This window comes from Nicotiana tomentosiformis, chromosome 9 (genome assembly GCF_000390325.3).
Source record: "Nicotiana tomentosiformis chromosome 9, ASM39032v3, whole genome shotgun sequence".
In the NCBI taxonomy this organism is placed as follows: Eukaryota; Viridiplantae; Streptophyta; class Magnoliopsida; order Solanales; family Solanaceae; genus Nicotiana; species Nicotiana tomentosiformis.
In genome coordinates this window covers 109,393,577-109,399,095 of record NC_090820.1, presented here as the reverse complement: position 1 = coordinate 109,399,095, position 5,519 = coordinate 109,393,577, and the positions used below count along the sequence as shown (strand labels likewise).

The 5,519-nt window shown below is 38.4% G+C and overlaps 1 long non-coding RNA gene across 1 annotated transcript; it reads left to right on the top strand.

The window, feature by feature from the left end:
- Positions 1–219: 219 nt before the first annotated feature.
- LOC104086415 (uncharacterized) lies at positions 220–2,310 on the top strand. The gene is made up of 3 exons (XR_011411096.1): positions 220–447; positions 1,647–1,748; positions 2,066–2,310. It is a non-coding gene; the product is annotated as an uncharacterized lncRNA (long non-coding RNA).
- Positions 2,311–5,519: the final 3,209 nt, after the last annotated feature.

Sequence of the window (5,519 nt, the reverse complement as noted above, 5' to 3'; positions counted from 1 at the left end):
CAACAGCAACAATAACTCAATATAATCCCACTAGTGGAGTGTGGGGAGGGTAGTTTGTACGCAGACCTTACCCCTACCCTGGGGTAGAGAGGTTGTTTCCGATAAACCCTCGGCTCCCTCCCTCCAAGAACTCCCCACCTTGCTCTTGGGGTGACTCGAACTCACAACCTCATGGTTGGAAGTGGAGGGTGCTCACCACTAGAGCAACCCACTCTTCGTGATATAAAAAGTGAAAACATCCTAATAGATGTGGATAAGAAGAGAGCTGATGTTACCCCTACAATAAAGCTATGTGACTTTGATATGGCAATTCCCCTTTGTTCTTACTTACATACTTGCTGCATTGTCCATGCTGGAATTCCTCCACCAGATGTTTGTGTTGGTACACCGCGTTGGATGGCTCCTGAGGTGTTTCAGGCTATGAATAAGCGCAACATCTATGGTTTGGTAAGTTTCTCGTGCAGTGCTTTTGCTACCTCAGATAACAAGAAATTAATACACCTTTCCTGGCATCTCTTGTTTCATGACTTCTGCATGCTTTCCTTTCTTTTCTCTTATCTTGATATAAAATTAATTTGCAAATGCAATTGGCACTTTTTTTACTCTTTCCCTTCTTTTTATTGGGCTAATCTTCTTTGTAAATTCTTGAGATAGATTCTAGTCTTTCCTTTCTCCAAAGCTACCTACTTTGTCTTGGGAATGACACCTTGCAATCACCATCCTTGAATTTAGAATCCTAATCTTTGAATTCTCTAGTACCGACGACCAACTTTCTGCCACTTTGTGTACCGATTTGCTAAAAGATAACTCATTGTTTTTCTTGTTTTACTGATTTTCACCCTTGGTTGAAACCATTCAACACTGCCAAGAACCTATCACCTCTAAAAAGATATGTATTTTTCTGCTAAGAACTGATATATCACTCATTCCTCTATCAAAATTCAGCTCTTTTATCTCCGTCTTCTAAGCATCTAATTTCTGTGCTCAATCTCATGCTTCCTTGAGAAATTAACATATGTTTTTTAAAGCAAAAGAGGACGTATTCTGTCTGCTCTCTTGTTGCACTGCTAAGATTGAAGAGTAATGATTATGTATTTATCAACACACTCAAATTTCCACCTGAATTTCTTGGTTTCCTTGACTCATCTAGTCACTTTTTGATACTCAAATTTAATTTGGAGATGGAGGATAGTTTTGTTTGTTTTTTGAGATATTATGGCATCAGAGCATCACAGAAGATGTATCCTATGCCAAAAGAGGAGAGAGATTCTGAGGGTTGGATATTTTCTCTTCTCTTGCTCTTGAAATTGTTAAGGTCATCAAGTCTGGGTTAGACGGATTACTTGGAAAATAAAAAGGTTCTTCTAGCTTTGACTTCACTTTTCTGTTTTCCGTAGGTATTGTTGGATAGTTATGAGGCCCTAGGATACCCAAAATTTTGGTGCTTGGCCAAACAATATCAGCAGAGAGCGGGTGAAAAATAATTTTAACCTTTACACGACCCCCTCCCCCCCACAAAACCCAAAAAAAAATTCAATAGATGGGTGAAGTAAGAACTTCGGTTGGCATGTTTAACTACAGATCTAGCTTTAAATATCTTCAAAGTCTTCCGAACTAAGTTTTTACTTGTCTTGCTTTTGATGTAGGGTATTGATATTTAGTCCTTTGGGTGCGTCCTCCTGGAGTTGTTAACGCTGCAACTTCCTTACTCAGAGTTATTTGAATTAGATATCCACAATTCTCTTCAGGTATTGCCTTGATCGATCTAACCATTAATGTTGTAATATTCTAAATAGCATGATGAGTACCTAATCTGCTGCAAGTACCATTTTATGATGATTCCCCTCACATTTTTTATTACTGCCTGCCTTGTTTGCTAAACCTCAATGCTTACGGTTCTAGTACCTCCCCGGTCATTGGATATTTCATGCGTGTCATAGTTTTCCTTTTGCTATTGCTTTCGATCATGAGAAATGCCTGCATAAGATCTTTTGCATATTTATAGTGGTTTGTTGGAATTGCTTAAAATGGTATGAAAACAAATGTAACTTCTTGACGCACACAGGTAGGTAATCAGACACAACTACCTGAAGAACTAGAGGTAATGGCCACATCCTCCAAAGCGGAGCTGGAGGATCTAGCAAAGTCTTGTTCTGGCTCCGACCTAGACAAGCAACAATCTGAATCTCATATCCTGAGATTTCTCGTTTCTATTTACCGTTGGTGTACCGAGAAGGATCCAGATGACCGCCCCACAGCAGAGAACCTCGACAATGTCTTGCTTACCTGTGCTAACTCTCTCCCTCTACAGAGTCACTTATCCCAAAGATTTGCTTGAAAAACCGATGAAAAATCGCTCAAATCCGAGGTCTACAACACAAGATATGATATAAATGGCCACCCTCGATTTGGAAAATATAGTCTGCTACCCAGGTATTTGCACATCGCGATCGCAGAAACATACATGCGATCACGAAGAAGAAACAATGACTGCCTAAAAATGCACTACGCGATCGCGAATGGCTCCATGCAATCGTGAATAAGAATAGAACATTGCCCCACGAAAAGGTACCACGCAAACATTGAAGGCCAAATGCGAACGCGAAGAGGAAGTCACTCACACGCACCAGATCGTGGACTGACCATGCAAACGCGAAGAAGAAAATATGGCAATTCAACAAATACACTATGCGATCGCGAAGGAGGTTATCAGACGCCAGAACTTCAGCATTCCAAAACATAAGAAAATGGCCCGTAGCCCATCCGAATCATGCCCGGGGCCCGTCAAAATATACCAACAAGTTCCATAACGTAACACGAACCCGCTCGAGGTCTAAAATCACATCAAACAACGTCGAAACTACGAATCACACCACAAATTGAGCTCATGAACTTTCAAATCTTCCAACTTCTAAAACTCGCGCTGAAACATATCAAATCAACCCGGAACAACGTCAAATTTTGCATGCAAGTCCCAAATGACATAACAGAGCTAATCCAACTCTCGGAATCAAAATCCGACCCCGATATTACTAAAGTCAACTCTCGGTCAAACCTCTTAACCTTCCAAAAACTTCAACTTTTTAATTTTTGCCGAAATGCTTCAAATTACCCTACGGACCTCTAAATCCGAATCCGGACACACACCTAAGTCCAAAATCACCATACGAAGCTATTGGAATCATCAAAATGCCATTTCAGAGTCGTCTACATAAAAGTTAAAATTTTGGTCAACTCTTACCGCTTAAGCTTCTAAAACAAGAATCCTTCTTCCAAATTAACCCTGAATTATCTGAAAACAGGAACAGATAATACGAAGTTGCTCGATATCTTAAGCCACCGAACGGGACGCTAATTCTCAAAATGACCTATTGGGCCATTACACATCACAATGTGCATTTTGATGGAGTAAAAAGATTTTGAATATGGTGAAATAAACATTTAGTTGTGTGTATTAGTGGGATATTTTTGAAGTTTATGTCTATTGACAGTGGGTCTGCACAATTGATTATGAGTTTGTACACCATGTCAAGCAAAACGAGGTTGTTGGAAGTTTTCTATGTTTCTAATATTATTCTTGGAATTCTTAAACTTTTGAAGGTCCACCGATAACTACTCTTATCTTCTGATACTCCTTTTTCCATAAATACTATTTTTTTGCACGTGCATGACAGTAAACTCTATTGTTATTCGTATTCATATTTGGAGCATCTCAGTGAATATTTTACACATGTTCTTATAATTCATTTTGGTATCAGCATTGTGCTATTTTCTATTATTAGTAGTGTGAAAATGGTATAATATTTTTTATTAGATTTGTGTGCTAAATATTTTATGGACATTGTTATAGATGTTTCATTAGCATTATTGTAACTAACATTGCTCCTCTATTTTCTTGACATCTGGCAACAAGGTGATCTGATAAGAAACCTTAAGAACCCCGTATCATTGTGGAAGTCTAATCCTAATGATTGTTGTATATACCTCTACTAGGATTTTGGAGAACCCTGAAGATGTTTTATGTATTGGGCACTATAAGAAATCTCCTATTTTCCTTTGTGAAAGTGCGCGGGGTGAATTGTAATTTTTCTTATCTTTTTCGAGATAGTCGACTAATTTGAGTTCTAGCCGACTGGACATTTCAGGAATAGAATGTAAAAGATAAATTACAGAAAGTAAATGATACAATATGTTTTTATACTGGTTCAGATTTAGAGTGAATCCTACATCTAGTCTCCTAGGGTTGTAAGGGTGATCTCTTTCAAGTATGAAGTGGCTTAGTACAGATGAGTTGGTGTTGTTATATACCAACAACTTATGTCACTCATTCTTCTCTTTATAATTGATACAAAGCCTCACCAGTGTTCTTTTCTCTCTCTCTCTCTCTCTCTCTCTCTCTCTCTCTCTCTCTCTCCCCTCTTCTTTGTTACACAAGGAATCTAAAGCAGAATATAGTGTTTTATTTGAAGTAGAACAAAAAGATTGAAGTTGGTTTGATCAAAGTATATCATTCCAAATCTAGTGCAATACGTATTTATACTTCTCGAGGCCTTCAAGTCTTGTATATCTTTTCGAGAGATTGCAAACCCAAGGGAGTTATATTAAGACGGATTCGTAGATTGATTCTTTACGAAATTGATTCTTCTGCTGACTTGTCTTGACTCACGGGCTTGAGTGATTTCTTCCTTAAATGAGAGAATATTCTCGTTGCCAAATCCCTTGATTGTTGCCTTCGATTGACGTCATTATGTGGGAGAATCTTTAGTGGATGATTTCGTGCCCGTAATCTCCTTTGATTTATATCCTTCCTATAATCACTATTTTAATTGATTTTGCTATCTTCTTTGATTGATTTGTCTGCTTCTCTTTCCTTTTTCGTTGGATTCATTTCCTCCATTTTATTGCTCAGAATCTTTTCATGCACATAGGCAGTAATTGATTATTTTGCATCATTGAATTTTACTGAGATCTAACAATCTCCCCCCTTTTGATGATGACAAAACAACAATGAAAATACTTCCTTCTCATTTAACAACGCCTTGAGTGTGTTGTAGTCAACTCTACTTTAATCCGCGTTTCTTGGTAGATGTGTCTAGTCGACTTCTCCTCAGCTGGACATTCTGTTGTGCCTCATTCCCCTCATTTGTAGTCGACTCCCCCTCAGTTGTATACCGTATGATGCACCCACAAGTGGAAAACAGAGCACAAAACACAGAACACAGAAGTAGGAAATACATATAACCGCATGGTTTAAGCTTGCTTACTATTTCTCCCAATTTGTCATCAACAAAAACAAAATAAAGGCAGGGAAATAAAAAGCATTTGTCCTAAGAGTACACCCCATGACTGAAACATGAGTCGCAAAAACTAGGCAAAAAGAAGATTGTCTTAAACAACCAAATATCATCGACGCAAAAAGTAGGTAAGGGTATTTCAAACTACCTCCTTGAGGCGATCAAAGCTAGCATTCACTGTGATAGAGACCCCATCTATTCTGTTGTGCATCTCTTTGAAGGCCA